Genomic DNA, 24175 nt, shown 5'->3' with positions numbered 1-24175 from the left:
CTAACATTTCTTCGGGAGTGAGTTTTGACATCCTTGACTTCTATGTCAATTTGATGTGAAAAACCATAGATACTTGCTTCCTCTCGACATCCCTGTTCTGGCCACACAAACCTGGGCCACACATTTAATTCTGGTGGTGACAAAATGACAAATCTGTTGTTTAGGATAACTGAGACACAGTAATACTTCTCTGATTTCCCACAGAAAATTAGATGTGAAAAACTGTAACAGAACTATTTAAACTTCCCATTAACAATAAGCAATAAACCAATAAAAATATGGAAACTTTGGACCCTGGCACCAAGAATAGATTCTGCATGGATTGTCTTAGCTCACCCAAGAATGGATTGATATATTTTTCTCCTGGAAGTATATTTAACTTAATATCTACCACAGCATTACTGATGGGTTTAATAATAAGCAGACTTTACAAATATTTGGACCCACATGAGCCATGGAATTCAGAAGAATATTATTTCCTGCTATATTGATAACTGATTTTGCATGGTGAATTTTACTTGTTTGTGCATTTGATCCATTTAGTTTGATCATTTAGATGTTCCAAACTATCCAATGATGAACTGTTTTTGTTTTAAGTTTCTATTCACCATAACAGTAGGGCTTTAATTTTCACAATGGCTGCGTCTGTTTCCTTAGCAGTGAACATGTCCTGAGACCTGTTTTTTGGGTATTCGTAGGTCATTGCTATCAGCGCAGTGGGAGCCGCCATTTCAAATTTCTCTTGTTTACATGGGGCTGATGTTTGAACAGAAACCTGAAAGAATGGGTCTTAGAACAGCTGCTAAACACGCAGCTGTAAAGGGAAGCTGAAGTGTGGGAGGCTGACGGTAAGCTGGGCACATTCATTAGGACGTGAGGGGGCTGAGGGCTGCACTTGGACTGAAGGGGCTTCCTTTTGTCCACCTTCACTGAGTGCCTGGTTCCATTCCTTTATCACAAGTACATTAGTGCTTATCTCCTCAAATTGTTGTAACTATACATTGCTGCCCCACCTCCCACTGAGAATTGAAAGTCTCTTTTGTCACATACAAAGTGTAGAGAACTCTTTTAGAGACAGACTTTTAAATCCAATCTACCCAATGGAAATACCACTGATACCGGATGTTAAGTAAAATGAGTTTACTGTTGATGAAAGTGTAGCTCTTATGAGGGTCCCAGGGTCAGTGCAAGGTTCAGTTATCAAGTTAGAAGATACTAGTGTGTGTGTGTGTGTGTGTGTGTGTGTGTGTGTGTGTGAGAGAGAGAGAGATTAAGTTGGGAAAGCTATTATGCACTAGACTCTTAGCCTTGTCAATTTTTCCTTCTTTATGATTAAAAAAAAATCTAGCCTCATGAAAACTCTGTGATAATATTATCCATATTGTTTTAAAATAGGAAATGAACTCAGAGTCGTGAAGCCATTCCTCAAGATCTCACAGCCAACAGGTGGCAGAACCAAGATCTGAAGCCAGATTTGCATGCTCCAAAGTCTACTTCACTAAGCTGTTTCCCAGGTGATTTTTCAGGAACATTCCAAGCACCTTAGTTCTATGTCCTCTGTGGCTTTTCCCCACACCCAACAGAAGGCACTAAATGTGCAGGTTGTCAACCAGCAAGTGCTCGAAGTTGAATTTTTGGAAGATTAAGGTTTTACTGGACATCCCAAATCATGCCCCAAACATCTGTCTTGTCTTTCAGTATGACTTCTAGGAAGGTTAAGCGTTAGAAGCTCTGGTGGTGACGCGAATCACAGGAAGCGCTAAGCTAAAAGACAAAATGAGTCATTCTTTCGAGAAACAATGGCTTTTACTTCTCTAAAACTCTTGGTAGACTTTTAAAAATTGGGATAAAATAAAAGCCGGCTAAATTTAGTATTATGACAACTACTAACAAATACTAAAATAAATTTACTAGTACAACTACCACTAAATCACTCACTTTTTGATATGTTACCAACATGTGGGACTCTTGCTTGTCAAAACATCTCATAACGTGCCACGTGCCTTCTGGGTGTAAAGTAAATGCCAATTACATTAAATATGATGGTGCACAGTCTTCTTACTGTCTTGTCTCATGCACACAATCTCTCTTGTGTTCTGGACCCACAATACACCTGAGTTTTGGGTAGCCAGGGGTGGGTTTTTAGAAATATTATGGAGGCAGAGTGAATACAACTTAGCCATGGCTGGGCATGGAGGCGAAGGCTGAGGGCATCCAAGTCATGTATGAAATTTGAGCCCTGTTGATTAAGGGCTCGCTGCCACAAATAGGGAAGTTGGAAAGTCTGAGAAGATGATACACAGGTTAGAATAAAAACATTGGGTCCAAGCGGTTTTGTGATTCCAACGGTACTTGGAAGACTTAGAGTGAAAGCAGAGAAAGTGTGTCGTGGGGTTTCCACAGGGGTGGTAGCTTATCACAGATACTCTGTGTAAGTAGCCGAGGGGAGGGGCTCAGAACCCGGCCGAAAGGTGGAAGGGATTTCATGTGAATAATGGGTTGAAAGCCCTTCGTTGCCCCATGGTCCAATCACAGGGTCTTGCAAGAGGATTGATGGGAATGGGAGCTACTGGTGTTGGTGAGACCTCCAGGGAATGACGGAGTATAGAGTCAGGCCCGTTGTAGGGGACGATGATGATCAAGGTGCTGACTGGCTTGAGAGCAGAGGTGGCTGGCGACATCTGGGGTCACCATGCTGTAGGGGTGAGGAAGGTAGATGGGAAGAAATGGAGGCTGTGGATGGAGGAACATTCTGGAATGTAAGCTCTTGGAAATGGTACCATTTTTGCTCTAGAATCTAATAGCCCTTGGTGAGCATTGAAAGTCCAAGGCCAACGGTTTCTCAACCCCCATGGTGATTCCCTGCTCCAAAAGCTGGCAGGGGTGGAGGGGCGGTCCTTGGGATTCCTTAGGGGAATTCCTTCCATGTTCCTGAGTGAGTCTATCTTCCTTTCTCTCATATGGGCAGAGACTACTATGTATGGGGTAAACACGTGTCTTATTCAATCATATGGTATTAACCTTTACTATATTATTACTGTCATTTTACTGCAATCAGCATTTCCTTCCCCAGTGATGGGGCATCGGGTGTAACAAACAGTTTTTGAGAACTGTGTCTGCTGGTCTATCAGGATAGAACTCTTTGGCCAGACTCTGCAGACCGGGTGCCGCCTGCCTTCCACCTTCAAGATCTCCCCCCATGGACATCCGGCGCTCTTTCTGTCAGACCATGCCTGTCGTGTGCCCCAGGCTGGCACCTTTTGTTTTCTCAGACACGAAAGCTGAAAGGTCGGGATTCAACACTAAGCACCAAGGTTCCAGTCTGTGGAAGAGGCTCCAAAATCAAGGATGACTAGCGCTGCATGCTGGGGCTGGGAGTGGCATGTGAAAGACAGAGAGCCATGATCCCTGTTGTGTCCCCCAAGAGTCGTGTCCACCCAGAACCTCAGAATATGATTTTGTTTGGAAATCAGATCTTTGTGGATGTGATTAAAGTTAGATGAGGTCACACCAGATGATGATGGGCTCTTAATTTAATGACGGTGTCCTTGTAAGAAGAGGACAGCCACGCAGATACACGGGAGAATGCAGGGAAAAGACAGAGACAGAGAGCGGGGCGATGCAGCTACAATTTACGGAGCATTGGGGCACTGGGAGCCACCAGAGGCAAGGAAGGACCCTTTCCTAGAGCCTCAGGAGGGAACACAGTTCTGCCGACACCTTGACTTTGGATTTCTAGCTTCTAGAACTCAGAAACAACACATTTCTGTTGTTTTAAACCACTGCGTGTGTGGTAATCTGCTCCAGCAGACTGAGACACTAAAACGTCCCCTAGCCCTGATTGCTTCCTTGTCACTGCCCCTTTGGAAACTCCTCCCTGGAGCCAGTCCCCATGTAACTAACATGACTGGGAGTCTAGGGACACCTGACCCCAGAAGGCTTCATGCCCAGGTATGTGTATGTCTTTGGACGGCCCTTGTCATGACAACGTTCTGATTGACATCTCTGGTCCTTTGAACTCCAGCCGATGGCTGAAGCAGGAGCACTGTTTTAACTACACTGATAGTTTCTAAACTCCCCACCGTGTGGTTTCCAGGTCAGGCCAGGCAGGCTTTGTTCTATGAATCATGGCCAAAAGATTCAATTAAATCTCGCTTCGCCTGCCTTGTGGCCGGGGTTTGGGTGACTTAGCGAGAACAGGGGCATTTAGCAAGTGACTGAGGAAAGCCAGACGCGGGAGGGGAGCTGAGTGCTGACATGAGGCAAGGAGCTCGGAGATTAGGGGGCTCGAGGCGGCGGTGACGAATGAAGTCACCGGGAGCTCAGCTTCTTGGCTGGAAAAGCAGCTGTTGAGTTCTGACATACGATTTTTGGACCCGAAAGAGAAAGTGAGGGGGCTTTGTGAAATCACTTAAAAGAGGGTCCACGTTAAGGGGACATGAGAGGTGTTAGCACCACCACCGTCCTTTCCCCAGAGGAATAAGAAAGAGTCACAAATGTAAGTCTGGTCGTGATCTTTATGGGGGGAGGCTTCCTTTGAAGTCTGACATCACGAAAAAGAAATCCTCATAAAACCAAAAAAAAAAAAAAAAAGTATCTCATTCTGGCTAGGAGCGCACCAAGTGCTGAGGAATACAGGGATGAAAAATGGTTACAGCCCTGCAGAAACAGGAATCGGGAACCAGAGGGTACTCAGGGAGAGAAAAGAAAAGGACAAGATTTCTTGAAGGGCGTGGAGGATGCTGCCTTCCCGGGGAGGCTCGCTCCAGCGGGGAGGAGTCCTGGGTGATGCCAGGAGAGCCAGGCAGAGGAACAGCACCCCCCAAACACCACCCAGGTGCACAGGTGGCTCTGAGCCAGTAACAGAGACTCAGAATCGATCTCTTATTTCCAGATAAAGCAATTCCTGGCTACCCAGTATCACCTTGCAGGATTGTGTGGAGCTCAGAAGGAACATGGCGTGTGAATTCCTTCTGTAAATTTCCAAGCACCCTCTCAATACAGACAAGTAAGAATGGGCACCCACTCAGGCTGGGCCCAGGATGCCCTGGACGCACTATTTACCTGCACCACTTCAGGTGCTGGCTAAGACAGGGGCTGAGGAACATCACAGAAGCCCAGCTCTAGCAGTCCCGGTGAGTCAGGACTGGTCCTTCTCTCGTTGCATCGGCAAGTGCATTTGTGACACAGTCAGCAGGAAACACAGTGGAGAGAGAGAGACAGAGAAGGAGAGAGAGGGAGAGAGAGAGAGACCGGTGTTGCTTCCTTTTCCAGGGCATCAGGAGAGTAGCCCCCTTCTGCACCGCCTTCCCACGAGCTGTTCCTTTCTGGCATGAGCCCAGATGAGCCAGGGTAGCGCAGCCCCCAGGGAAGGGGATGGAAAGGGGATGGCAAGTCCCGGCTGCCCGTAGGGCCTGAAATGGATTGAGTAGTGTCCCCTCAAATTCCTGCCCACTCAGAGCCTCAGAGCACAACCTTCTTTGGACATAGGTTCTTTCCGGAAGTAACTAGTTAAGGTGAGGATGTATTGCCTTAAAGTGGACTCTAAATCCAATGACTGGTATGCTTATAAGAAGAGAAAACAGAATCACACAGAGGGAAGAAGGAAGACCACGATGGTGGAGACAGAGATCAAAGCGGTGGAGCCAGAAGCCAGGGAACGCCAGTGACTGGCAACCAACAGAAGATAGAAGGAAGCCAAGAAGAAATCTCCCCTGAAGTCTTCAGAGGGAGGGTGGCCCTGCCCTACGTTCAGACTTTTGGCATCTGGAACTCAGAGAAAAACTTCTGTTGTTTTCAGCCATCTGATCTATGGCCATTTGTTATGGCAGACACCGAAAAATAATAAAGTACCTCTCAGAAAGAGAAGGGAGAGGTTTCTCTGGTGGCTGGGGCATCCCCGCCCTTTCCCGGGACTAGGGGAGAGGGCCAGTGGGGCTGTGTTCCTGGAGTGTTCTGCCTGTGGATGGGGTTCCCGGACTGCTCACACACTGGGCCTGTTCTTTGCACAGGCTGCAGCACAAGGCAGGAGCCGGGGCACATTCCTGGCCACTGGACTGTGGGAAGGCTGGAGGCAGCCACCTGGGGCTTCCATCTTTCTCTTTTTAAAAAAAAAAAAAAACAAAATAGGGCCCATAATGAACACGAGCCAGGCACTGATGTAGGCACTGGGGAGGCAACAGACAGTGAAACTGACCATGTCTCTGTGCCCAATAAATTCACATTCTTGGGGAGACAGGCTATGAATCAAATAATAAACACATAAGTGATGATTTTAGTGAGTAACAAGGAATACGAAGAAAAATTCCTCTCTCTCACAAAATTAAACGTTATAAATGAAAACAAACAAACAAAAAACCCAAATGGTGGTTTCTTTGCCTGTGTTAACCATCACACATTCACACAAACGCTTGCATGGTGGTCCAGGCAGGACCCTGCTAGCTCAGACTCAGACAGTCCTCGGGCTGGCCCGCTAAGACTTACGCAGGCCAGCCCAGAGTGCGGCCAGAGGGGCCCGTCCAAGCCTCGCTTCTCCATTGCGGGGCCAGCAATAAAAGGGATGACTAGGCAGGCAGCCTGCCCAGACCTGGCAGGAGGGACTGCGTCCCCCGGGCTGGTTCCCCAGGGCGAGCTGGCAGCAAGGCCGGCAGTTCCCCGAAAGGGCCACTCTCTTGCCTGCCAGGAAGAGAGTATGGGGGGCCTTTGGGGAGAACTGCCAGAGATGCCTGGCACTGGACAAGCCTCCTGTCTGCAGACGCTGCCCCCCTGGGGGTACCTCTCAGGTGGCCGCTTTGAGAAAGACACATAGAGACAATGTCAGGAGCTTTTAAACCTTCCAGGAAGAACAAAAGGCAAACTTTCCGAATCTAATGAACTTGATAATGAACATGAACAAGGATAATTTTAGATGCAAGTCACTTAACTACTGAATAAGAATAAGAGGAAATACAAGGTGGTATCAGTGATGGGCTAATAGAAACCATTATTTTAAAACAAAACTATTTTGAAGAGAGGAGCAATTCCAGGGGCAAACAAAACTGCTCCCGGGCTCCTGTGCTCCTCAGTGACTTTCCACTTGATTTGCCTTCCCAGGTCAAACACCATTCATATGCGCCAAGGCGGGGTTGGAGGAAAACACTGCCCTGTTTGCCTCTTCCTAGACACACACACACACACACACACACACACACACACACATGTGACTGAGGAATGCTGGAGGGGAAAAACCTGGAATAAACGCAATGGTCTAATTTCTTCCATATCACTCGTTGAAATTCCCCACTCACCAATTTTCCCAAAAGTTGATTTTCTCATGTACTTTGAAATCAGGCAAGTGAGTTTGGGGAAAGTCATATTTCCTCTCAGGTGGCTGTTAGCCTGTCTCGAGAGCCCTTTCAGCAGCAGAAGAGAGCTCCCCCACAGCTCCCCAAAAGAAAGGCTGTGATTCTAACTGAAGAAATATGGAGTTCCTTTTGACCATCATTGGATCACTTAATGGTTCCCCAGAAATCAGGAGCAATCAGGTTTTCTTAACCACTGACATTCAAATTTTTCTTAAACAATTAAAAATACAGCCAATATTTCATAATAACTTTAAGTGGAGTGTAATCTACCGAAATACTGAATCACTATATTGTACACCTGAAAGTAGTACCATATTGTAAATCAACTCTACTTCAATTTAAGAAACAAAAAATAATCCTTGAAGAAATTTTTATAAACTTAGAGGAAGGATAAGATAATTACCCAAGATGTCAACTATCTAAATGAAATGATCCATTTTCTTTTTCCATTGGTGAGGATGTAATGAAAGCTTTTGGGTTTTAAACCCATTCCCATACACAATGACTTTTTTTTACTTGTTGAGAAATTGCTCAATAGATATAGGTTGACCTAAAAAAATCGGCATTGGCAGTTTTTGTATCTATAGGAGATGATGGATGTTAACTACTCTTATTGTGGGAACCATTTCACAATATGCGAAAATCATGATGCTGTACACCTCAGACTTACACAGTCCGTCAATTACGTCTCAATAAAAGTGGACGGGGGAGAATGGAAGAAAAAAAAAATTGGTATTCACTTCCAGCCTAAATATTGACTGGGAACCTCTGTTCTCATCCACCCTCAGAGAACTCAGCCAAATTCTGGGGCGGTTAGCTTGGTTTCCTGGCTGGAATTGCGACATCATTGCGACGGAGAGACTTGTAGCTCCAGACAAGCCCGTGAACAGGGTGTCAGGAAGTCCGGGAAAGTGTGAGTCAGCTGAGCACTGGCACCCCTGGCACGGGGGCCCCAGAGGAGACCTGACCGGTAGCCGGAGTCAACAAAGGGCGCAAAGCGGGCCGTGTGGCCTGGGGGAGGCGAGGGGCAGGCGGCTGGCTCTCGAGCAGGGCCGGGGAGGGCCCGCCAGCATGTCCCCGTGAACCCCACACACCAAGCTCCACCCTTCCCAGCAGAGATGGTCCAACACTTTCAGCTCTGACCACAAAGGGTGGAATTTAATGACCTGGGAACTAATTTCTCGTTGGTTTTGGTAAACTAAAAATGATAGGATGAGTAATGCATGAAAATCATCTTTTTTTCCTAATTGGAAAAAAAAAAAGTATTACAATTCTCTTGGAGGCTTGATGTCTTTGGAATAAAGACTGTAACTTTCTGGGAGATAATTTGAGAGTGAACTGTGTAAACGCTCTAACTTACTCATTGTCTTGTATTGACATGGGACGTGCTTTATAGCAAAGGCCATTTGGGAACTAAAGGTCTCGGTTCTGCCTCTGCCCTGCTCTCAGCATGTAGGCGTAGGTATGCGCATGTAGCTGTGTCTCGGTGAACTTGGTTTCTTCTATCCGTCACTCCTACCTTCTAGACCACCCCTGCCCCATCTTCGGCATAGACTTGCTCTTTAGAATTTTGAACATTGAGAATTATTTGAAGCTCCTGGTCTGTTTTTTTTAACACCTTAAACCTGATAGATCCACAGCCCGCCACTGCGTGTGGAGAATGATGGCGTTCCTGGGGTCTGGTCCTGGACCAGGCTCCATCTGCGCTTCCATCGTTCAGCCCACTCGTGGACCTCATATATAACAACTCTGCTGAAGAGGGGATGAGGAGGGAGTTAAACTGTGGGGAAAGTGAGAAAAGCCCCTGGTCTGGTGCAGGAGAGGAGGTGGACAGGAGGAAGACCCAGGGGAGGCTCTGCCCGGGGCCTGCAGTCAGAGGCTGGGGAGGGGAGGGTCCTACTGGAGGGGCCTGAGCGGTGGAGGTGCCCTCCCCAGTGCCTGTCACCCATGCCTCTGGCCCTTGGCTCCTCCTTCTCAGACCCCAAAGATGAGTCTATGAAGCTAGCCCATCACACACATCTAGAAATATCTGGGTGCTTCAGGGAACTCAAAGACGGAAACTTTGGCCTAAAAGCAGACTTCTCGGAACAATGTTGGCACTTAAATAACACTTAGCTTGAAAAAGAATACCAAACTCCTCCTCTCTTTCTCTCTTCCCCCACTTGACTTCATAACCCATCTCCGCTCTCTTAAGACTCTAGGTGGAAAAAAGTTCGTTTCACAAAGATTCTCTTTACAGAAGGCGCTGCTGTCAATTGTCGAGAAACACAGGCGTTTCTGCATTACAGATTTCACTTGAGCTTAGCGCCTTTCTTTACATTATGAGGCCAGTAGGTTAAAAACAAAAACAGAGAAAAAAAAAAAAGAACAAAAAAACAAGATTTTAGATCTTGAGCAATAGAGCACAGATACTATCAAAATATTTTGCAAAATTACAGAAGCGTTGCCACATTTTCCATAGGGTTAACTGTTGAGACAAAAAAACTAATTTGGAACTTATGATTTCTTTAAAAAAAAAAAATTCCCTTAACTCAACCGAGGACATTTACTTGGGAGAAGAAAATGACTAACTTGTAGTTTCCACAATGAGAAACATATTCCCATGGCTTCTGGCCACTTTCTGTCATTACGTGATGGGCTTAAATTGCATTCATTTATAATGAGTTGAAAATATGAATGAAATCTTTAAATTAGTCAAAATAACGTCATGGTTTAAACATCCTCCCCTGCAAAGAAAGAGAGGATATTGGGTGACAATTGACATGATTGTTTCTGAGTATCGATCCCAAACCTGACAGCCCATATTTATTTTCAAACCCAGTGCCACAACTTCACAATTTAAAATAAAAAACAAAAAAGCCAGCAGTCGTGTATTGCTGCAGTGAGATAGGGCAGCGTAATGGCTTTGAGCGTGTCTCTTCCTGCAGTGTATCTGGCCTTGAGTCCACAGAACCCCCGCCAACATCAAAGGAAGCTGTCGGAGATGGTGTGTGGAACACCAGATAGCCCTGGGAAGGGGGGTCCCATCCTCTGCCAAGAGGAATTGCTAAAATTAGATGGTGAGGTCGTCTCGGCGCTGGAAGGGATCTTCCTCATCATCTGCTTCATCGATGATAGAACCCATCAAAACTTCCAGACCTTCAAAGAGAAGGGCTTATGCAACCAGCAGGAATGCCTTTCTGTTTGGAGATTCTTCCCTCTGTCTATCTTAAACTCCTCATGCTGATATTCAAATCAATTTCCTCTTGCCTCGGGGGCTCAGTGCAGATGGGGTGGGGCAGCCAGCCAGGCCCAGTATTTTCCTCTGGGCTTTCTAAGATGGTTTTTTAGAGTCTGAAACCATCATTTGGCCCTTCCCTTTCATCCGGGATGCTGTTGTACTATCATCATTGTGGTCTTCTAGGTGTGTTTGGGGTGCACGTGCAAAGGGGATTCTGAAACGAGGGTGGAGGGGGCAGGGCCAGCCTCATACTTGGGCAGAGTGAGCGAGTGAGCGGTCACCTGCCCAGTGGCATCTTTGTCTCCCCCTTCTTTCCCTCTCCACCCGCCCTGCCTGGCCCCGGTGACAGTATCTGAACATCTGGCACTAGAGATTTATGCTTTGGGGTGAGCGCTGCCCCTCCTTCTATGTTTCTCTTTGAAACTTTGAGCCCATCAGGAAAGGGTTAAGTCCCTTAAAATGAATATCTCTGCCGCCCTGATTTCCTCTCTAAAAAATATTTAGGGAAGCAAGATGGGCTGGGAGAGGGGATGGGGAGGAGAAAAAAGGGGCTCAGGGAAAGGAGACTTGAGTGGGGGCCACGGAGATCAGCCTGGTTTCCCTGAGAACGTCCTTTGTGGCTTCCTTGGGAGGACCACACAATGTCCAGAGGCCGCTGTGTGACTGGCAGAGATAACGGTGGCAGTTCCTGACAACATTTGCTCCGTCCCTCCTCCCCCCTCCCCCCTCTGTCTCCCTCCCCAGAGGATCTTGCTCTGGCTTTGGGCACCATGAACCTCAACTTTGCAGAGCGAGGAGGGAGCCAGACCCTCGTGGGTCCAAGCCTCATCTTATCTTGTCAACATCTTTCTTCCCAAATGAACCACAAACCTTCTTATCCCACCAAATATCCACCGTGAAGCACAATCAAGGAATCTGTTCCAAAGCACAATCCTTCTCTTTGAAGGAGCCAGCCTTTACTGCTCTGCCCCACAAATGGGGAATTTAATAGACTTGACCTGAGGCAAGGATATGGTGGTAAGTAGGTCTATTAGTTTGAATCGGTGACTTGCAGGTGGCTGTCACAGCATTGGGGGCCTTGAATTCAGGCCTGTGGGTGAGCAGGGCACAAACAGCTGGGCCGAGCGGCCCTTAATCTCCTGCCAGCTGGACCCTGAGATGGAGCTCGGAGGCTGGAGTGCTCAGGCTGCTCTTGGCACAGTTTCCAGAAACGACTCTGGTGGCAACGTGGGGCTGTGGCTCCAGGCCTGCCCCAGAATAACACACTGTCAGCATATGTTAACAGGCTGCCTTTTCGCCAAAGATCACAAATGCATTCCATTTAGTGTCTGTTTTGCAAGTGTTACTATCTGTGTTTTATGGGCAACAAAACCAAGATACAGCGAGGCCTTTGAGCTCTGCCCTGTGAATGTGAGTGGTGAGGGGCTGACCGGGGAGACCTGGGCTTCCTGAGTCTCGGGCTGTTGCAAAAACAGCTTCCTCCCAACCTTTCCAAACTCCTTCCAGAATGGCTTTTCTGGCTGGCAGATCTCAGAGCCTGGTGGAAGTTAAAAGGAACACGTGTGTTCCAAACTCCCTGGAAGAGAGTGTCGTATTAAAAACACACACAATTCAACATGTGGGGACTTAGATGAAAGGGGTCGGCTGCTTCAGTTCTGGGTTTGGTGGCTACACGTGGTTAGGCCTTCACCCCATGGGAAGTACGTGGAAATGAGTAGTTCTGGCTCTTCTTCCCTCCTGGGTCTTTTCTCCCAAGAAGCATAAGGCCATGCCGATCCTGATCGTTCTCCTTTTAAAGATGCGACCATCTTGCAAGACTCAGTTTTCTTGGGAACTCACCACTGACATCATTCAGTAGAAAGAGGAACCTACTAGACTAAACTAAGTGAAAATTTCCAAATGGCTTTGTTCTATTTCAGCCTCCTTTTTCCAGGTGGAGCTTCCTCTCTGTCGGGTGAAATGAAATAAGCTTTTCCCTGAAGATGTCAGAGCCACCCTTAATGATATTTGACTCTTATACAAACAATTCATGGATTGAAATCCAAAGGAAGGCAAATGATTTCCAGAATTAGAACTTGAAATATAAGATACCGAAACATCTCGAAGCATTAGGCTGAAAGATACCTAGCAGAGCTGGACCTCAGGGTAGAACCGGAATGAATTGCAAAAGAGGAAACTCAACTGATTTTTTTTAAATCTATAAGGAAAGATGATCCCATGATTTTCATTGGAAACTAATGTTTAACAACCAACCAGTAAACATTCGCCATATACCTACTGTGTGTAAGTTCCTGTGAGGGCGCAAAGAGAGTTATTTCGCGCACGCTCCCTTGCTCTTTGCGCTTGTATAATTAGCAATAACTACCCTCAATATTTGGGAATTCTTTGTTATCTCTCTCAACTGCCTCTCACATCTCTGTCTTCTGGAGTGGCCCCCTGACTTGAGTTCTGTTCTGGGGGAGCTGGATATTGGGGTGACTCTTAATGACAGCCTTGCACATCCAGGACACATTTAGTTATCAGGGTGCTTCCGGGCCACCTCTCCCAGTGCCAAGAAGAGCTGGAGATGAGGTAGCAGAAAGCAAAAGGCGGCCTCCAGTTTGCCTAAGTCTAAAGTCTTGGTTTTTCCTTCCAAATCTGTTCCTCCCAGAGTCCTCCCTGCCTCCATGGCTAGCACCGTTTCCAGACTGCTTACAGGAAAGAACATTTGATTCTTTCATGCCTCTTTTCCTCTTGCTTATCTCCTCCATCTAACCTGCCATCAGTCTTGCTTTTAACCTTTAAAACAGCCACTTTACTTTATTGTTCCCACAAGTTACTTGCCTCTGTTTGCAATATTCTTTTGTTGACTTAAAAATTTTTAAACAGCTTTATTGAGATACAATTCACGTACAATTTACCTACATAAAGTGTAAAATTCAATGTTTTCTGGTACATTGCATTACTAATTTTTTTAAGTAGTAAAATATATAGAATATTCAATTTCCCATTTTAACCATTCTTAAACATATGATTCAGTGGTGGCATAAATTATATTCACAATGGTTGTTGTGTGCCCACCATCACTTACCACCAAAATTGCTTCACCATCTGCAAACACTCTGTAAACTAGGAATAGAAAGAAGGGAACTTCTTCAACATGATAAAGATCATATGTGAGAAAGCCACAGCTAATATCATACTCAATGGTGGAAAAACTGAAAGCTTTCCCCTATAATCAGGAGCAAGAAAAGGAAGTCTACTTTTGCCATTTCGATATAACACAGTACTGGAAATTCTAGCCAGAGCAATTAGGCAAGAAAAAGAAATACAGTCACCCAAATTGGAAAGGAAGACATAAAATTACCTCTGTTCATAGAAGACATGATCTTATATGTAGAAAGCCCTAAAGAATCCACAAAGAAACCCGTTAAACTTAATAACGGGTTTCAGTAAAGTTGCAGGATAGAAAATCAATGCATGAGATAGTTGTATTTTTACATCCTTGCAATGAACAATCCAAAAAGGAAATTAAAAATCAATTTCATTTACAACAACATCAAAAAGAACAAAATACTTAGGAATAAATTTAACCAAGGAGGCAAAAGACTTGTATACTGAAAACTACAAAACATTAATCAAAGAAGTTAAGGGAGATCTAGATAAATGGAAAGACATTCCATGTTTATGGGCTAGAAGACTTAATAATGTTAAAGTGATGATATCGCCCAAGGTAATCTAGAAATTCAACACAGTCCCTATCAAAATCCCACTGGTGTTTTTTTTTATAGAAATAGAAAACCCATCCTAAAATCCGAATTGGCTTTCTCGCTTGCTGTTCCCTCTGCCTGACATGCTGTGGCACTGGATGTCTGCTAGGCTCCCTGTCTTGTCTCCTTCAGGTGAGAAAGTCACCGCCTTGGTCACATGTCACTTGTCATTTTCTTATCATAGCCTTCCCTCACCACCCTTGTACTCCCAACTGCCTCTTATTTGCCTTGGTTTTCTTCATTGCTCTTAATGTATTTTACTTATTTATTACCCGATATATTTGAAATCACTTCCCAGTCTGGAAAAGTCATCAGGCTATCTTAATCCATCTTAATCTTCCATGGCAAAAGACCTGAGCGAGTGGAGATCCAGTTATGACTATATTTGAGATGCCAAGGACTTGACTTATTTATTTTTTGACTTCCCTGTCTGAATATAAATTTTCTGAGGTCAGGGATTTTTGCCTATTTGTTCATTGCTATATTCCCAGCACCTAGAACATGTCAGGCACATAGTGGGCACTAAAGATAGATATTTGTTGAGTGCAGGAATGAATGTAAAACATACAAGAACAACAAATACATTTGAGTCTATTGTTTTTGTAGAGAAACAAGACCAAGTGACTACAAATGGGATTTTTGCCTCATGTTCTCCTTAACAGAACTCAGCATTATAGTGAAACACGTTGGTGAAAGAACAACACAGCTTCATTAAACAGCCAAAGAAGTGGTGAGTTCAAATATTTCCTCCTATTTTGAAAGTCATGTTCACGTTGGGCTGTTTTCCAATCATCAACTCCCTTTCCAATGTACTGCTCCCCTGAATCCCAATATATTTGAAATCACTTCCCAGTCTGAAAAAGTCATCAGGCTATCTTAATCCATCTTAATCTTCCATGGCAAAGGACCTGAGCGAGTGGAGATGCAGTTATGACTGTACGTGGGATGCCAAGGACTTGACTTTGGCTGGGTGAGAGCATATCTCGATATCAAGGGAGCAAGCAGACAGCTGGTCGGAAAATAACGGGTGTGCAGGCGAGTGAGTAAAAGAGAGGAACAGTAATGGGAGACTCCCACGAGTGGGAAACTTAGTATGTGTAGACACAACTACACGCCAAACAAATTTACTTACTTCACATACTTAACTCATGATTTTCACTTTGATGATGATGAGTGAACAAGAAGGAGAAAAGCTGTCTGTAAAAAGAGATGACTCATCGATGTCTTATTTTAAATCGATTCTGGGAGCCTTCTGAATTACCTCACTGACCCCATGAATCCATGAAATTTCCAGAAGACCAGCACAAAGGCACAGCTTCAGCCGGAGGGTCTTACGCATCATCATGGCCCCTCTTTGTCCATTCTCAGGGGGTGGCTGCTATCCTTAGAAGGAGGAGCCTGCTGCCTCCTCGAGATGAGAAATAAACACTTCCTACCCTCAGACTGAAAAGGGCCGGTGTGTCTACAGTGAGGGCTGCCTTCCCAGCCAATGGAACAGTATCTCTGAAACACTCATGAAGTAAAGTCAGTGAAAGTAGAACAAATACTCTTTAGAATTTTTCTTTTAGATACGCTTTTGGTAGAGCACAGGTATGGACCTTCCAACTTTGTTGCATCTATTTATTCAGCATATTTTCAAAATAACCCATTTATGCTCATTAATCCCACGCATGTAAGATTTCTTTAAAGTGGAAAACCTTTTTCATTACCCTCGGCTATTGAGAAAATGAAGATGTGAGAAAGCTATGGTAGCTGCCTTCAGTAACCGGTAGAACTCAAGAAAGAACAACTTAAAAATACAAAGCTGTGATGTTGTTCATCCTGGCCCTGCCAGCCATTGTCTGCTTGTAGAAACTCAGGCCAAGGGACTGATGTGACACCAGACCCACCCATGATGGTGACACTCTACAGAAGGTGGAGCATCTCTGGCTGCATCCGAAGTTTGTTGTAGCAAATGACTCTAGAGAATAAGAGGCCCCAAAACCGTAACTAGGATAGTCCTTGTACGTGGAATAATGAAGCCCTCCATGGCTTTGCAGTGGGAACTCTTGCTACAGTGTTTGAGTTGCAGACTTAGCATCACAGCAAATCCCAGAGGACCCTGAATGAAATCTGCCCTCTCCTCGTGCTGCAGAGAGAACAGCAAGGTGAATACAGGGCGCAGCTAAGGGTGTGTCACCAGCCAAGTGAGAGCAGCAACCAGGAGTTTTGACCCTGTTCTTGTCACCCTGTCCATGGTAGAATGAACCATTGAATTTTCCCAAATGGACCAAGGATTACTGGAAATGCAGCCTTAACCTGACCTCACCCCACCTCCAATCCAGCCTGTTGCTTCTGCACCTGAGGATTTCATCCTGCTGATGGAAGCATGCGCGGGGGGAAATGGAAACACTCAGCTTTCTGGCTCACAAAAGAGGCGGCTCAAAGTCCAGACTGTCTTGTGATCCCAGGCCCAGCTCTCATTCAGCGCTGGACCACAAACCAGGCCTCCAAGGACACATCTTTGCCATCACCAAGAGAGTTTGATTTGGCCCTTTCTAAGACAGGATGAAGAAATTCTTATTTTTGATGTAAATGTCCAGGCCTCAATATTTTAAGACCATCTCATTCCTGCTTTTTTCCCATCTGTCCTGTAAACCTTGAAACCTGCTGCTACTGCCCAGTTGTTGAAAGAGAAGTCCTGGGTAGATTTTATTGATCTGTACAGGGGTAGAAATCATGTTCTTTATTAAGGTAGGACTTCTTTCTTATACCAACATGCTCACCCCATTTGACAGAGTGATGGGGAAACAGGAGAGACAGAGATGACAGGAGAGGCGGGGAGAGACAGAGAGAGAGAGACTATATTTTACTTTTTAAAGACCCACGCCTCCATCCCCTAGCTGTCTACAGTCTATAAACACCATTAGGATTCTATGTGACTCATTCATATCCCAGGAAATCATCTCTGTTGCCATCCAAATCACTGCAGTTTCAACTCTAGACTTGAGTCAAATTGGAGTCAGATTAGATGAATGCCTGGCACCCCCAGGCCCCACCAATTATTTAATTGAATATCTACTCTGAAACTCCACATTATAGATTCTGTCTATTTTGAAGCCCAGGAACCGTCTGTTTGCCAAACATCCTGCACTACTTAACACAAGGTATCCACAATCCCACCCTCGTCCCGGGCACCTATCTCCATGCCCGTAAAGGACACTGATTTTTCTTGCTCCCCCTTAACTTCCTTCTTGAAGCTCCGCCCCCGGGGAGTGGGGCTCTAAGTACACCTGCAGCGCTCACCAGCTGGGCACTATTTCCCAGCACTGAAGTTGTCACCCAAGAGGAAGAACCTGGCATTTGGCTGCAGCTGGGCCCTCTTGCCTACCTCACATCTTTTAAGCTCCCTTTGAATTTCCTGCCAATACCCGGAGTGGAGGGTGGCGCTACTTTGTGATTTTCCTGCTGCACCGGCAGGACTGCTGCATGGCCTTGACACGTTGAAAGTTATTCCCTGCTCCCCTGGAACGCCTGGCAGCTGGCACCCCCACCCCAGCTGGAATGCCCAGGGTTGTATTTTACTGGGTCGGCATCTTCACAGCTGGGAAGAGCCTCTCTGGAATCTCTGACAGTGAGTAAGTTTCTCACGTCATCTTTGGCAGGCGGATCCCAATCTGAAGTCATCCTTGAAGACAAGACCGACAACAAGCCTGATCAATTACTACCACACGTTCTTCAAGGGTCGAGGAGATAAAATGTCACTCTGCAGCCTTGTGCTGGATGTCATCATTGGCTGTACTGGATCTAAGAGGGGATCCAAGGAGGGAGATGAAGACCCCACACACTGAAGATCAGAGAATTACAAATTCAAGGTCCTCAATGTTCCTACAGAAAATTTGCCTCCAGTAGGCAAACCAAACTCACTATCTTTCCCAGAAAGCATGACTGGAAGGATATTCCATCTGATTAGCAAAATAAAGCCCCATCACTCTCTCTCTCATCCTTCCAAAGCCCTCCATGGAACCCCTTCCCTCGAGCACAGAACAAAATTCTCCATGTGGCTCAGATGTGAGAGCCTGAGAACTAGAGTCAGCCAGACTTGGATTTGAGTCTCTGTCCTGCTGGGTGACTGGGCAAGTTAGGTGAGCCCTCTGAACCTCATGAGGATAACAGTGATAGCAATGACGTGAGTGTTGCCTGCGGAGTGCTCAGCCCAGCACTGGGCACACACGTGCTCAGTATGTGTTAGTGACACTGTGATTAAGAACATTTCCTTTCTCAGAGTGGGAAAGAGATGCACGGAAAAGGTGCCATGTCAGCCAATGCTTTGATCCCAGGGCTCAGCCTGGGACTTTAGAAAGACCGCGGGCAGGGCCTGAATCCACGCTTGGACACAGCCCATGTCCTTTCTCCCCCAGGCTGAAGGCACTGAGATGACAGGGGAGAGGATGAGAGCGGTCTTACGAGGAGGCTTGTGTGGGAGACAGCCCTTTCTGATTCTCCAGGACAGTCCCGGTTTACTGCTGCATTCCCTTCCACCCCTGGCAGTGCCCAGTTAGGAGGACAAATGACATGGTCACTCTATCTCGGAGCTACCTTCAGTAGTTTCCAGAGCTGGGCTGTCCAGTGTTGTAGCCACCATCAAGTGTGGCTAATCAGCCCTTGAAGTGCAGCTGGTCTGAACTGAGACGAACTGCAAGTGTAAAATACACACTGGCTTGTAAAGATATAAAAGAGGAAGAGGGATAAATTAGGCATTTGGGATTAACAGATACACACTACTGTATATAAAATAGATAAACAACAAGGACCTACCATATTGCACAGGGAACTGTACTCAATATCTTGTAATAAACTATAATGGAAAAGAATCTGGAAAAGAATAAGTGTATTTATATGTATGTATAATTGAATCATTTTGCTGCACAACTAAAACATTGCAAATCAACTATACTCCAATAAAATTCTTTTTAAATGTGAATGATCACATCAATAATTTTTATAATAGAGTACATGGTGAAATGATCATATTTGGCTTTATTGGCTAAAGAAATTAAGTCAAATTAATTTCACAGGTTTCTTTTTGCTTATTTGATTGTGGCACTGGAAGATTTACTATGTGGGCTTGTGTTATGTTCCACTGGACAGTGCTGTTCCAGGGTGTGAGCCCTGTGAGCAGTACCCGCAGACCTACGCCCTGGATGGCCACTGTGGCCTTGTCACTGAATTTTCTCTCAGGCTTTGGGGCAAATGCCTTCCCCACAGAACTGTGCCATTATGCCCTTGGCTACCTCCATGCCTACATCCTTGTTTCTAGGCCTGACTCCTTCCCTTTGCACCTTGGCTACATGTCATCGCAGAGATGTTCAAAAGGGACCCAAACTCAGCAAGTCCAAAACATACTCCATCGTGTCCCACATTCCATCCTGGATCTTGCTTCAGGGTTTTTTGCTTGGATTGACTACTCTTTCCATCTTCAGACTCCAGACCTTCCCATCAATTCTCACCAGCTCTGACTCCTTCCCTCCAGAGAGTAAATCAATTGCCAATCTCCGGGGTCACTTCTCTGTCACACCTCTTCCCTATTCTTGCTACCACCGTCATTGTCAGGCACTTGTATTCTTCAACCATAAGTAGTATTATTTATAAAAATGTAATACATATAATAATATTGTTTCAACAGTTTCCAAAACTGATTGTCCAGCCTTGGTCAACACCACCCCCGTAAACATTCTCTAAGCGATATCGGCAAGTTTGTTCTACAATCCAGAACTATTTCATACCAAAACTTAAAAATTGTTCTAGACCCTCCATTGTGTCTGAGCTCTTCATCCTAACATTCAAATCCCTGGAGAACCCAACCCCACTTTATGGATCCAGCTTAATTCTGTTATTTTCCCCACCTCTCCTGCCTACCCTCTCCCTCTCACCACTAGGCGATGCTAATTTACATGAACATGACTGGTGCCATTTTTAAAGACCTCTAAGCCTTTGATTGGCTTTGCTTCTTGCCACCAATGTCACCTTCACTATCTCATCTGCTTTGGAGAGTTCACTGTAACCCAAGGGTGCACTTAAAATCCACATTCTCCAAAAGCTTCCCAGCTCCTCTTCCAGCCAGAATTGATCTTTCCTCCCATGTTCAGTACCAATGGCACTTTCATCATGGCGCCATGATAGCACATTCAAGTTGGCTCTGTGTCAGCATCATGTTTATGAGCATTGCACTTCCCAACTAGAGGGAGACTTCTTTAATATTTAGGTTCTCATCTTGTGGCCTCCTTCCCCCATGACAATTATCCTCGATTTCCAATGGTCATTTAAAAGGTGCTCAAGGCATGAGGGTCAGTTGAATCAGTGATAAATGTGAGCTTAGCGTGTTCTTTGGAGGGATGACCGGCCAGGCTGGTCTCAGCTCTGCCCTGGGAGAATTCCTTGAGGACAGATGAGGAGGGGCCAGACCAAGGTGGCATTTAAGAAGAAAAAAGGAAAAATTAGGTTGTGCACATCTTTCTAAGCAGATTTTCTAATTACACTATGTCAAAAATGTGTGTTCAATATATACTTCAAGAATGTTTGATATCATGATCAAACTTTAGTAGTAGTGAGCCCTGGAGGTGTTTCAAATACTATTTATTCCACCATATATATACCTTTTCCTTCATTAGAGATAAGACAGAAGCCTAGAGGTGGACTCATTTCTTCTAACTACACTGATTATGGAATGATCATTAGAGGCTATAAAAAGGAAGGCCTCTGGAGAAAGAGGAAATTATACTTATTAGGATATTAAACAGAACCTTGCAGGAGGGTGGGTGTAGCTCAGTGGTAGAGCACATGCTTATCGTGCATGAGGTCCTGGATTCAATCCCCAGGACCTCCATTAAAAAAAAAAAAGAGAGAGAGGACCTTTCATGAAAAGAGCCATGGATCCAAAGAGAAAATAAAATAAAGGAAAAAAAAACCAACTCAAACTTCCACCACCACCACCTCCCTGCCCCCCACAACTGTGATGGAGAGGCTGATGCTTGGTTTTCAGGAGAGCTGGTCGTGTGTGTGTTGAATTACAGGCAATTATCCATGGTCTCTCTATTGGTCCCAAAGAATTTAGAACCACGTCAAAGGGAAATATGATCTATCAGAAGGGAACTCCTACTGCATCTTTTAACCCTGGGCCAACTTCACTGAGTTGATGATGCATTTTATTTTTGATGATGTATTTTATTCCCATGATGCATTTTATTCTTGAAGTCTTACAAATGGTTGTTGGTGACAGTTGATGTGAGAGTAAACTTCTCCCCCAGGTCACGTGTTCTGAAAAATCCAAAGTGGGCCCGTGAAATTGCTGGGTGATTCTGAAGACGGAAATAAATCTCGCTCAAAACATCTCTCTGCTATCCATCAGTCAATCCACAAGGGGGGAAGCAAAATTTTTGCATAAATTAACTGCATGTTGTTCACCACCATGATCTTGGGGGTGAAGACCATGAAGTTTAGTCTGATTCTTCAAAGAAAATGACACTCTGGTCAATGCAATTTTAGTACCAATCACATTTCATTGTATTCCTGGGACATGGCACACTGTATATAAGCATACAAGGCACCTGAACGTGCGCCGCTGAAAGATCAAGGAGACCGGACAGTTCAAACCTTCCACTGGGCCGGCCAGCTGGAGAGCAATGGACACTCTCCCTCTTCATGCAGTGCGACTGGGGCTGATTAGAGTTGGCTCTGGTCAACTCTGTCCTCAGCCCGCATCCACAGTAGGAACACACTGCGCTTCTGACTTGGCTGGAATGAAGCTTATTGAGTAAGAAAATGGAAGCTAAATGCTTCAGGAAGGGCCCTTTCTAGGTTCTTATTTTCCAGGCTGGGTTATAATTTTGACACTAACTAAATGTGAACCTTGGCCAAAGAGCTGACCACTTCTGTGCTTCAGTTTCCTCGTGTGCAAAAAATGAGCACGCAAGCCTGTGCTGCTCCCAAACGCACAAGTCTTACCAGTGGATGCCCAAGCCGGGTTAGACACACCACGCCCTGGTGTGATTATTCTAGATGAAACTCTCCTCTGAGTGCTCACACACAGTTTCATAATGGGATGATGTTGAGAACGAGGCTGATCACCGTGATAACGATCACCGACTGTTGCTTGGTGATATTAAGTTGGAATCTGTTTCACCTCAGGCTTTATGAAAATCATATTGTATGTTCTGGTTTCAAGTTTTGAGTTTTTTTCCCCATACATTTAGACCAATAGCAAGGCATGACTGCTCCATAAACTTCAGGAAAATAACTTTTAAAATACACCCAACATCACAGATTTGGGGATTCTGATAACCACTGCTGGGAATTTACTTCTGGTCACTAATCTCCTTTTCATCATCTTTTCCATCTTAATGCTTGACTAAGCAGAGGCCCAAAGTATCAACAATAGGACATTCCTACTGTACTTGTCACAGCCTTTGTTTATGAGAATGTCTTTATCTGGTTGTATCTTGGATTTTTTTTTTCCATTCCTATTCTCTGGAATACTTCCTGGTAGAGAGTGATGGTCAGTAAACTTTGTTAAATGAATCAACAGACGGATGTATAAGATGGCCAACCACATCGCCCTAAGTAGAGCATGCCACACACACCCACATGCGTGTGCACACACACACACACACACAGGGTCCTATGCAAGAAACAATCTCAGGCTATTGTGTGGTTCAGAAATGGTGGAAATACTCCACTTTCTCCCGACTTCTTCCCATGCCTGACCACCGCACATGCGGCCCAAGAACCCGGGCAACTCCTGCTGAAAATCCTTCTCCTCTCCCAGCTCTGAGGCACTGACGCAGCCACTACTGATACATAAGTTGTCACTTGGAATAAAATCAACGTTTGGACTAGACTAGACCAGGCTTCTCACTGGCAAAGAATATGTTCACGTGTTGAATTGAGGTCAATCCCTCAATGGGTTGAAATGGAAAAGAAAATCTCAGAACAACTGGATATGGGTCAAAGGAAGCACAGGAAGATAGTTGATAAACCATCATTAACCAGAAATGCCAGATAGGTTTTAGTGCCCATGACTGTCACTGCCCGAGGAAAGACATTTCTACCAAGTGTCGAATGGAATCGATCATGGAAAAGCTTCATCGCTTCCATGGTGAATGGAAGCAGAGGGGTACTTATTACCACAAGACAAAGAGAAGGCTTGCTAACACCCTTGTGATTTTGTTTCAAAGTACAGGCAAATTTTGGGCACTCTCTCTACTCCAACTAGCTCCTTTCCTTGGCTTTCATGTGGGTAGGGTTGTTGTAATCTCTCTGTTCAAATAAAGTCTGCAGAAAGCCACAAAGGGCAATCTGGACCCTACAGCTTAACGGATTCTGGAAAGCAGCTGGCTTGTAACATGAGTCATTCCAGCCAAGGCTTTCTCTTTTGTATGTTTTTCTCTGACCTAAAGAGTGGGTTATTGGATGTCTTCTGGCAGGTGCTGTGTGACTAAGGAGGTAGCTGGTCAGAAACAAACTCTGAATTAGCTTTTTTTTTTTTTTTAAGAATTTACTAAAGTAAATATGATCGTTAGCTTAATCCCCCGTATCTAACGTGAGGTTCAAATTTAATAGTGAGATTTAAAAATATTGGTTGGCATGTGCACCTATTCTTTGGGTATAAGTCTCTGTGCTTTTCTCCAAGAGTTATATTTTTGTCTTAATGATGAAATTTCCAGGACATTCCTATTTATCAGGATACAAACATTCCCCAAAGCTCAAATATCCACATTATTTTTCTTTTTCTGCTGTTATGAGAGAAAACCTAGTGGAATATTAATAAACTTATAGAAGGGGGATTTTTAAAGTAATTTTTAGGGGATATTACAAGCTCTGCAGGG

The 24175-nt window shown here is 45.0% G+C and overlaps 1 protein-coding gene and 1 non-coding gene across 4 annotated transcripts in view; one reads left to right on the top strand and one right to left on the bottom strand.

Moving 5' to 3' along the window:
- The window catches only part of RUNX1 (RUNX family transcription factor 1), a 248976-nt gene that overhangs the window by 176217 nt on the left and 48584 nt on the right, over window positions 1–24175 (bottom strand). The gene's annotated exons all lie outside the window — the stretch shown is intronic.
- On the top strand, window positions 21106–21177 carry TRNAD-AUC. Its single transcript has one exon. It is a non-coding gene; the product is annotated as a tRNA-Asp (tRNA).

This window comes from Camelus ferus, chromosome 1 (assembly GCF_009834535.1).
Source record: "Camelus ferus isolate YT-003-E chromosome 1, BCGSAC_Cfer_1.0, whole genome shotgun sequence".
NCBI lineage: Eukaryota > Metazoa > Chordata > Mammalia > Artiodactyla > Camelidae > Camelus > Camelus ferus.
Note: the sequence above shows the minus strand (reverse complement) of the source record. Positions and strands in the feature narration are given on the sequence as shown.